Below are 11,961 nucleotides of genomic sequence, written 5' to 3' on the forward strand. Positions count from 1 at the left end.
GTTGGCATTTCAGCGCTAGCCGGGATCCCGCTGTCGATATACTGGCGGTTGGGATCCCGACTATCGGTATTGTAACCGCTTCCCGAAAGATGTTATAATTGATTTAGAAATGTTCTTAATGTGACATCTTTTCTTGTAAATGTATGAAAGCTAAAAAAAAAAAAAAAAAGTTTAAAAATTAGTTTTGGTTCTTGAATTATTTTAGTCTGAGTCCTTTTATATATATATATATATATATATATATATATATATATATATATATTCTCTGACGTCCTAAGTGGATGCTGGGGACTCCGTCAGGACCATGGGGAATAGCGGCTCCGCAGGAGACAGGGCACAAAAGTAAAAGCTTTAGGATCAGGTGGTGTGCACTGGCTCCTCCCCCTATGACCCTCCTCCAAGCCTCAGTTAGATTTTTGTGCCCGGCCGAGAAGGGTGCAATCTAGGTGGCTCTCCTAAAGAGCTGCTTAGAGTAAAAGTTTTGTTAGGTTTTTTTATTTTCAGTGAGTCCTGCTGGCAACAGGCTCACTGCATCGAGGGACTTAGGGGAGAGAAGTGAACTCACCTGCGTGCAGGATGGATTGGCTTCTTAGGCTACTGGACACCATTAGCTCCAGAGGGAGTCGGAACACAGGTCTCACCCTGGGGTTCGTCCCGGAGCCGCGCCGCCGACCCCCTTGCAGATGCCGAAAAGTGAAGAGGTCCAGAAACCGGCGGCAGAAGACTTTTCAGTCTTCATAAGGTAGCGCACAGCACTGCAGCTGTGCGCCATTGTTGTCAGCACACTTCATAGCAGCGGTCACTGAGGGTGCAGGGCGCTGGGGGGGGCGCCCTGGGCAGCAATGATAGTACCTTATTCTGGCTAAAGATACATCACATAAGAGATATATATATATATATATATATATATATATATATATAAAAAGCTACTTATAAGATTTTACAAAAATAGGAGGACGTCCTAGTGCTTGGTCGGAACTGGTTAAATTTTGAACAATACCGATGCCTACATCCCGCCCCCTCAAAATCCCGACAGTTGGCATGCCGACTAACAGGGACTATTCCCACTTGTGGGTGGGGCTTCATTGCGCTAGTCCCCTCACCTGCATTCTACTCCCCGAGATCCTGGCGTCGGTATGGTGACCGGTCGGGTCCCAAGCGTCGCTCACCCATACCCAACCCATCACAAACTCCAATGTCCCTGCTCACCAGTAAGCCGAGCAACAGCACCTGCATCAGATTTGGCTACATGGCTGGCAGAATTGGAGCAGAACCAGGCATTCTGCACTTGAGCTAAATACTCAAGTTACTTGCATTAATAATGGGATGTTTGCACTGTCAGAAGAAGACCAAATGTATATATATTTGGATCTTTTACTCGGTCTACCTCCATAAGTCACATTTACTTACTTTACTTTTGGACAAAGTCCTTCAGCCGCAGCTGAAGATGCATCCTCCATGGGAATATGGTCACTACTAGGGAGGCCAATCCCGGGCCATTTTTTCAATCCCGGGTATCGGGATTGAAAAATGGTCAATCCCGGGATTGGCTTTCAACTGTTTCCGGCCATCCCCCACGCCCCTCCCCACCTGCCCCGTAGACATTAAAAAAAGTACAAACCTGCACAGCCGGGTAGCTGGTGAGGAGGAGGCGGCGGGGGAGTGCAGGGGAGCCGGTGGAGGAGTGCAGGGAAGCCGGGAGGAGGCGGCGGGTAAGTGTAGGGGGAGCAGGGAGGAGGCGGCGGGTGAATACCGCCGTAACTTCCTGCCCTGCGGCTGCTGATAGCGCAGTGTGACCTCACTGGCACAGGTCACGCTGCGCAGGGGGAGCTGAGAGGAGGGAGCTGGGCAGCGTTGAGCGTCCTGAGGACGCTCAACGCTGATCCCTCAATCCCCGGGATTGGACCTTCCAATCCCGGGATTGAATGCCGGCCGTTTTTGGGCCTAAATCCCGGGATCCCGGGATTGGCCTCCCTAGTCACTACCACTAGAGGTAGCAAACAGGATGCTCATCCTTGAATAAATGGCCCAAGACCTGCCCTTGTCCGTGCATTGGAAGTGTGGTTATATGCGTAGTGCCTCCCCACTCCTCCTGTAGCAAGGAATTGGGCTTTAGTTGAACATGGCACCTAGACCTGTGCAGGGTGCTTCGGAGAGTTGCGGTGGTGGCGAAGGGGTTAAGGACAGGTCTGCCTGTCATAGCAACCCCACATTAGGCACATGAGCCTTCAGGCCGCCAGCTGTTGTTCGACTGCACTTCCCAGCATGCCCTGCAACAGTTTTAGCATGGCCAAATAGCAAAACTGTAGCAAGGCATGCTGGTATGTGTAGTACAACAACAGCTGGAAGGCCAAAGGTTCCCCACCCCTGCTTTAGAAGCATCTTCTTCATCTCCTGTCTACTCTCATCTGCAGGGAAGTAGAAGAGATGTGTTGGGGTGCTGGAATTTTTGTGGTCTCTTCCCCATACTGTAGCTAATCTACCACAAAACTTTATACACATACAATTCATTATCCAACTTAAAATACTGGCTGGGTTTAAAAAAAGAAAAGTCCACCCCTTTCGTGGCCAGGACCATATTATATATATATATACACACATATGTATACACACACATATGTATACACACACACATACATGATAATAAAAAAAATCATTGGTCTATTTGCTTGAAACCTCTGCACTGATTGGGATGAAACCAACACAATGTAGTCCAGTTGGATCCTTGCCAGGTTTTTGGGTTTGCCGGGCAGAACTTTGACCCAGGGAGCCTGCCCTGAGCCTTCCACTGGATGGATCTGGAAGAAAACTTGACGGAGTGACATCATTGGATCACAGAAGACATACTAGGGGGTTGGAGTCACAGCTGAGCTCCTGTTGGTGTACGCTGGGTAGAACTTTGACCCGGGGAGACTGCTCTGGGCCTTTCACTGGTTGGAATCCCTGATGGGTGTATTGAAAGAGCTACTAAAGGTACTAATCATTTTTAATATGTTGACAGTTACGCTGGGTACTTTAGGGAGCATGCTGGGGAATTTACACGTTACAGACTTACTGCTTACAAAGAAAGAAGCAGCCATGGAACTCTGCATCGTGCACTACAGGGCCGATTCAGACCTGATCGCTAGGCTGCGTTTTCTCACAGCCTGCGATAAAATCTGAACTGTGCATGTACCGTAATGTGCAGGCGCGACGGACCGCAGCCACGGGGATCGCCAGTCCGTGATGGGATGGTGCGAAAATTCCGAACGCACCAGCGATAGCAAGGAGATTGACAGGAGGGCGTTTGTTAGTGTCTGGAAAAACGCAGGCATGTCCAAGCGTTGGAAGGGAGGGTGTCTGACGTCAAATCCGGTCCCGGGCAGGCTGAAGTGATCGCAGCGGCTGAGTAAGTACTGGGTTGCGCAGAGACAGCACAAAATCAGTTTGTGCTGCTCTGCTACACATGCGAACGCACACCTGCCCAGCGAAAATACACTACCCCTGTAGGCAGCGACTATCCGATTGCAGGGCTGCAACAATCGCTGCCCAGCGATCAGGTCTTAGTTTGTTGGGGTACATGTTGCAAAAAGCCTGCAGGCAGTATCTGAGTATGCCGTGATCCCGGAGGAGACGGGAGGAATTACAGGAAAAGTTTTTGAGAAAGAGTTTGGCAGAGTGAAAGTGTATAGAGGATTGCAGATTGGGTGAATGTTATAAAAGGATTACCTGCCACGTCTAATACCCTACAAAGATTACACTCTAATTGTCTGCATTTGATTTGCAATAGCATTGAAAAAGCTGAACAAAAAAATTAATGAGAGATAAATATCTTGGTACACAGATGGTACTACTTCAGAGAAAAAGATTCAACAGTAAGTGACCAAAAAATAGGATACCGGTAAATCCTTTTCTCGTAGTCCATAAGGGATATTGGGGGAATCTAGTACGATGGGTATAGACTGGGTCCAAATGAGCCGCTGCACTTTAAATTTCTTCAACTGGGTGTGCTGGCTCCTCCCCTCTATGCCCCCTCCCACAGGCAGTTACAAGTAGAAAGGACATATATGAGAGAAGGAATATGATAACACTGTGGGTAATTCTGAGTTGATCGCAGCAGGAATTTTGTTAGCAGTTGGGCAAAACCATGTGCACTGCAGGGGGGGCAGATATAACATGTGCAGAGAGAGTTAGATTTGGGTGTGGTGTGTTCAATCTGCAATCTAAATTGCAGTGTAAAAATAAAGCAGCCAGTATTTACCCTGCACAGAAACAAAATAACCCACCCAAATCTAACTCTCTCTGCAAATGTTATATCTGCCTCATTCAAGATAAAGAAGGAAAAGAAGAAGGATCTGTTTCTGGTGCACTATGTGATATATTAGGATAAAAGTTAACTTTTAATTCATTTATTTAAAATATGTGTAGACACGTTCTATTTCATGTCTTCTGAGATAACTTCTGCGAAATATTCTAAAAACATCTACATTTAATGTGACAACATGACAAGACTGTGTATTGCACAAACAAAATTATTAAAAAACTAATGAGAGTCTCTTTCGTATCTGTTCTCCAAATATAATGTCTAAGTACACTCCATATGGATCTCTATCTATTTCTTATGAATTTTATTTTCCCAAGTATTCATATGACTCATTTATTGTGGTGTATTCCTGTAGAGATTTCAGAATAAACTGCCTGGTAAATCTGCCTCCCCTGCAGTGCACATGGTTTTGCCCAACTGCTAACAAAATTCCTGCTGCGATCAACTCAGAATTACCCCCAAAGAGTGGTGAGATTTACATAACAGCACACCACTAACATATAACAACCAGCAACAGCTGAACAGGTAACCACATAACAAGAACCTGCAAAAAAAGTCAACAAACAGAGGCGGGCGCCCAAATATCCCTTCTGGACTACGAGAAAAGGATTTACCGGTAGGCAATTAAAATCCTATTTCTGCTGCTGGGTGCACTGGGCTCCACAAGGATAGACATAGGGGTGTAGAGTAGGATCTTGATCCGAGGCACCAACAGGCTGAAAAGCTTTAACTGTTCCCAGAATGCATAGCGCCGCCTCCTCTATAACCCCGCCTCCCTGCACAGGAACTCAGTTTTGTAGTTGGTGCCGCAGATAGCAGGCACATAACAGAGGGGCTGCTCTGGGCAGCCCTAAAAAGAGCTTTTTTGAAGAAAAAGTGAAGACTACAAGGGCAGTAGCGGTGGTAAATATCAGGGGACATTCACTGCTGCAGCTCCAGCTCTCCCCAGCGGCGCTGTACACTCCCGAGCCCTTGTTGCCGGGTAACTACAGCAGGAGGCTCCGGTTTTCTTCCATGGTCAGGCACACACGACGGGGGCTCTCCGGGATCGCGTGGACGCGCTTCGGGAGGTGGTGAATGGGTCCCGCTTGCGGGACCCGTACTTTATCGCAATCCGGCGCGGTCAGTGGGAGGCGGGCCGCGCGCGCTGGAGGTGGACACTGTGGCAGTACAGGCGATCCCACTAGATCAATAGGGCATGGGTGCAGGTCAGGTTTTCCCTTAAAACCATTTTACTAGTAGCCCACAGTACCCGGTGGTTTTGCCAGCAGAGGGATAAGGCTTAGACCTGGAGCCCCTCCCCCAGCCCCAGGGCGCCATTTCCCACAAATGTTCCCACCCTGGAGCTGCATATCTGTCTCTCCCTCACTCCCTGTCAGTGTCTGGGCGCCATTTCTCTCAGCTACACTGTTCCTGGGAATGCTTGGGCAAATCCTCCTATGTAAAGCCGCCTGGTTGTCAGCGCTGTGACTTTACATGACACTTAAGTATTCTACCTGCCTATTAGTCAGTGTTAGTAAGAAAGAGTGCATTTAGTCAGGGTTCTCTAGTATAGTAGTTCTCAAACTCGGTCCTCAGGACCCCACACGGTGCATGTTTTGCAGGTAACCCAGCAAGTGCACAGGTGTATTAATTACTCACAGACACATTTTAAAAGATCCACAGGTGGAGCTTATTATTTCACTTGTGATTCTGTGAGAAGACCTGCAAAACATGCACTGTGTGGGGTCCTGAGGACCGAGTTTGAGAACCTGTGCTCTAGTACAATTACCCTGTGATATACATTCAGTTCTTACTGTGCAGTGTTATATCTATTGACTACATAGCTATATAAGCTGGTCCAGTGCAGTATTATTGTTAGTAATAACCTCTGCATTGTACAGACTGTGACTATCTGTGTGTGCATTAGATAGCCGAGTGGTGTCCATTTCGTGTCTTTCACTCAACTTGCTATCCCTATATTCTGTAACCTGAGGGGGCTTGGTGCGTCAGGTTTTATTATATAGGATTTTCACAAGATATACTGTATTACGTATTTATCTCTGTGATTTAGTCACCATATCTCTCCTTTATCTCTGCTGGTGCTGACTACACTGTGCAGGAGTTTGGGCTAGAGGTATTGTGCTGGTGACAAATTGTACTGTGTCACCTGATACTGCAAGTTATATCATGTCTGCTTCTGAGGGTAACGGTTCTGGGGCTGAACACACTGCAGGTGTTGCTGAAGCCACAGATCCCTATGAGGAGAATATAGCAGCTGTGGGCTCTGGTTCTGGGGGCTCCTTGCCTCCCAGTGGGACTGTGGCATCGGAGGTACATAATGTCCCACCGTGGGCCGCTTTTTCTACGCTTCTGCATACGCTAGTTAATAAACTAACACCCCCTATGGGACCCCCTATGCCGGTGCAACTGTATGTGGTCCCTGCAGCTAACCCGCCGTGGGCGGACGATTTATCTGCTCAATTGAAGACGTTGAACAAGTCCCCGACTACTAAAAAGTCTGACCATCGCTCGCCTAAGTCCAAGAGGTCCTCTAAGCGAGCTCTTATCTCCTCACAATCCACACGCCTCTTGTTATTCTGCAGAAGAGGGCTTGTGAATTTTCATATTTGCCAAGCAAAATAACCACATATAGGTTATAGATTGACAGAGCACTGAGAACACTTATGCCCACTTGGTTTTGAGCATGTTGACCCTATAAACGGAATACCCAGAAACAATATGAATTTGACAGGGTATTTTCATGAACACACATAAATGCAGTTTCTAGAATTACAAAGCATTGAAAACACCTGTGTGTAATTATCCCCACTTGGTTTTGAGCATATTAACCCTGTAAATGGAATACCCTGAATCAGTTCACATTTGAAAGGGCATTCAACACACATGTATACAGTTGTGTCCACTTGATTTGAGCTAATCAACCCTATAAGTGGGGGGCCCTGGACCAAACTATATTATTACAATCAAGGGTGTTTGGTATTATTCACATTTATGTTGTGCTCTCAGTGACCTCAATTGGTCCTATTATATACACAGTACTCGTAAATAGACTGAGTGGAGAAATTGCAGAACCAGAGTCGGTGGGAGCAAGTGTTCTTCTGCTGTCCTGTATCTGTATTCACATCGAATATAGGATGAGAGAGACATACGAGCTGCCATTCTGGTTTGAAAAAGTATAGAGAGGAGCTTGCTACTGCTGTTGCCAAATTGCTGCTCAGAGAGCCCTGATGCCGTTGCTAAATAGTCAGGCAGCACAGGGCATCACGGCTGCTGCAATGAGTGGGCCCGTTCCTTTAAATAAAGAAAGAAGTATAGAGAGCAAAGATGTTTGGTACATAATTGCAACACATTTTTACAACACATTTGCCTGTGTCCCTGGCCTGGATTGTGCTGCCATGTCCCCTCCTGGAGAGAGAGTACCGCTGCTGTCAGGTGGTGATACGAGCGACCGCCAGCGTCCATGTTCCCGTAACCGGATGTCGGACCCGGCCCGGAACCGGAAGTGATGTACGTTTCGCTGTGAGGAGCTTGATCACGGTCGACTGAGGGGTCAGTATATGCACTGTCCTCCTCGGAAGACGTGTCAGTTAAGTTTGCGGTTTGGGAGGTGGTAATGGTCCTTTTAGAAGACGACTTAGTCTTATGCGGGCGAGAGTGACCCTTAGATTTAGACATGGCGGGTTCACAGCGGGGATCATAAACTGTGGTAGTGGCACAGGTGGTCCCACAAACGTCAATTTAGTCACAAGCGTGTTTAACAATGTGGAAAATGTAGCCCAAGGTGGATCTTGTGATGCCCCAAGTGCTACCAACCCACTGGGGGGCAAGGAACCCCCTGAACCTTAACTCTCAGCAGCTAAATTATCCTCCATTCCGTCAGTGGCCTCACTACCACGCAGTGTGGGAGAACCCCCAACGTCGTTACCACATGTAGCAGACATAACTATGCGCACAGTAATGGGCAACCCGGTACAAATTGTAGCAGGACTATACCCAGTAAGAACTCTCAGAGAAACAGCCTAAGATAGCACAGACCGAGAGTGCAATAGGAATAGTGGGGACTATAATTCACAAGTAAAAAATACCCCAGTAGTATATCTTGTGAAACAATCCTATATTATCATCAGAGAAAACCTGAAACACTTGGCCCACACAGGTATAGCAATATAGGAATAGCACGCTGAGTGAAATACCCTGCAACAAGGCAACCACGCAGCAGCTACATGCACACACACACATATATATAGTCACAAGTGTACCATGCAGAAATTATGCACCATAAAACTGCACTGGACTAGCAATACAAAGTAATACTCAGTATAGCTATATGTGATAACTATAGATATAACAAACACAGTAAGCACTGGATATATATCACAGGGTGTTTGTACCACACAACCCTGAATGTATGCACTCTGTCTTAACTAACACAGTCGCAGTGACAGGTAGAATACTCAAGTGTCCTGTAGGAAGCACAGCACTGGCAGTCAGGCGGTTCCACAGAGGAGGATTTGCCCCAGCAATCCCAGGACCAGCAAGGCTCTTTCTGTAATGGCTGCTGACCGAAAGTGAGGGAGAAGGAAGCAGCTCCAGGGCGGGAACATTGCATAAATGGCGCCCTGGGGAGGGGCCTCAGGTCAGGCCTGCTCCCCCTGCTGGCATCCCCACCGGGCAATAAAGAAAACGGGGGGGGGGGGGGGGGGGGGGATGCTACAACGTTCCCCCTGACCTGGGCCCATAAAGTATATCCCTGGTGGCTAGTGGAACATCAGCCCAGTAATACGTGTCCATGCCAGCGCGCCCCGCCTCCTACGGCTGCGCTGGATCGCGGTGCAAAGTGCGGCACAGAAGCCCCTTACCTTCCCCTGGTCAGCAGCCCCGAGATCCGGGAGACGGCGGCGTGTGTGAGACTCACGTGAAGAGGGGAAAAAGCCGGCGCCTCCGCTGCAATGACCCGGGAACCGCGGTGCGGCAGCGCCGCTGGGGGTGATGGAGCTGCACGCAGGAAAGTCTATGAGACTTTGCCTGCAGCAGTCCTATAAATCTTCATACATTTCTTCTGTCTTCAGTCTGTAAATGAAGCTCTGAAAAGGCTGCCTAGAGCAGCTCCTGTTAAGGGCCTGCATACTGCAAGGCACCAACTTACAAACTGAGCTCACTGGCATGGAGGCGGGGTTATAGAGGAGGCGGCGCTGTGCATCTTGGGAACAATCAAAAGCTTTGAGCCTGTTGGTGCCTCGGATCAAGATCCTACTCTACACCCCGATGTAATTCCTTGTGGAGCCCAGTGTACCCAGCAGCAGAAACAAACGTTTAAAATAAACTAAAGAAAAATCCTCTGGAGCTCCAGTGTGCATCCTCTCCTGAGGGCACATTTTTCTAAACAGGCTGTGGGAGGGGGCATAGAGGAGAGAAGCCAGCACACCCAGTTTAAGAAATTTATAGTGCACCGGCTCCTTTGGACCCCATCTATACCCCATCGTACTAAGTGACCCCAGTATCCCTTATGGCTAGAGAAATAAAGGTTGGATTAAGACGGTAAAGCCCGTACCAAACCATGTGAAGGAGCTAGAGCATGACGTACTGATGAGATAGGAGGGAATTCTGCGCTTGCAAGGAGGAAACAACCGAAGCTATCCAGCACCCTGTAGAACAGGCATTCCCAACCACACTAACAGGTTTTAGTGATATCCATGCTTGAGCACAGGTGATTAAATCAGTACCTCAGTTATTTTGATTTAACTATATGTGCTGAAGTCTGGATATCACTAATACCTGCACTGTTAGTGTGCCTTGAGGACCGACGTTGGGAATGCCTGCTGTAGAAGATCCACAGTACTATTTTAACAGGTGGGACACCGGTCTGCCCAGAGTCCCTCTAGGTAGTACTAGCAGCGTCCTGGTTGGTACATGACACTTCACAAAAAGCCTCCGAGTTGGCCGAAGACCTCTATGCATAGATACACACGAGAGAGACACAGCGAAACAATTTGATAGACAAGCATAGGTGGCCGAGAACTATAGGAATATATAGTGCACATGGACACACACAGGCGAGAGTAACCAGCAATATATACGGCTAAACACACAAAGGAGAGTGTGAAACACAGCAATATATAGCGTACATAGATACACATAGTTGACAGAGACACAACATCTATATATTAATAACCCCACGTAGGCGAGTGTGAGACACCACAAGATATAGCGTAGGTACTTATAGGTGAGACTGACCAAGCAATATATACTGATGCACGCACAGGTGAGCGTGAGACACAGCAATACATAGCGTACATAGATACGCACAGAGAGAGTGACAAAGCAATATATTATACAGAGATAAACTAATCTGCTAATTCCGAGCTGCAGATGAGTGGAGCCCATGCCTGCATATGAAATAGTAACTACGTAGTACCTAGGACAGTACCACTGGTGCTGAAATGTGGAGGGGAGTCCAGCAGCCAAGACTCCGCCCCCTCCCTCAGTACATTCACTCTCCACCAGAGGTGCTACTCATGTTCTGTAAGGGGAAAGCACCTAGGATAAGCATTAACCGGCCACACACACATCTGCACACTCTCTCTAGGGAGCAGCCATGTGCAACCTGGAAAGATGGCGCCACCGTCCAGGACAGCGCTGCCGCTCCTGCACCCTCTATAAGGAGCAAGAGCGTGCACTGTTCCGGCGGGCTAAATCTCACCATCGCAGCGGCTGCCGCACGGCAAACCCAGTAAGCTCACTGGAGTCGCACGCACTCAAACTATGCTTTGCTACAAGCAGTGCACAGTACTTAACTAGAAAGCAAACACAAAGTTCAAATAAACTGGCTGCACAGCAGCCACTGAAAACATGCCCTGCTCTATGAGGCACAGAAAGAAAACTGGCATTATCGGGTGACAGGGGGAAGGCGCTTAGAATTTAAAGGGCCTCATACACTAGAACGATAAGGCCCGATTTCATCCGATTTCGGGCATTCGGCCCGATATATCGGATGAAATCGGGCATTTTGGAGGTGTTTCCGATCCGCGTTCCGGTGAGCATCGGATCCTCCAGGTTGACCGTGCTGCACTACTGATCATGTCCGACCCCGCAGGCATGGCTGGGATCGCCCAAGATCCATCGTATGCAAAAGGACAGCATACAATGTCTCTTGGCAGATCCTGCCGCCTGGGAGGCTGCCAGGGTGATCGCCTGCGACATGACGGTCGGACATGTCGCGTTAGTGTATGGGACCCTTAAAGCCAACTCCTCCAACCAACCTGCAATCCCATGGTCTAGCGTTCCCCAGCCTTGCTGAAAGAGAAAGGAAGCAAATGATATAAAATAAATGCCTGATGTTAAATAGCAATTCCGTGATGTCGTTAACAAAAGCTTTGCCCTTCCCCGCCCCATGAGTAACATCCTACTTCTTATACCCTCCACCCCATCCCACCCTCTATCACATAATATGCTAAGAGTTGTGTAAGCCAGTGTGTAAATCTGGCAGCCAACTTGTTTTTTTACCTCCAGAGAGATAATGATGCATAAGGGGGATAAGAAAAATCAGATGCTTGCTTAGAAACGAAAAACTGTGTGGAATTGCTGCTCTAAAATATACATAACGTACCATAGAGGCATAATGTACCATACTGCCCCAATACAATACTTAACATTAA

Source organism: Pseudophryne corroboree, chromosome 8, assembly GCF_028390025.1.
Source record: "Pseudophryne corroboree isolate aPseCor3 chromosome 8, aPseCor3.hap2, whole genome shotgun sequence".
Classification (NCBI taxonomy): Eukaryota; Metazoa; Chordata; class Amphibia; order Anura; family Myobatrachidae; genus Pseudophryne; species Pseudophryne corroboree.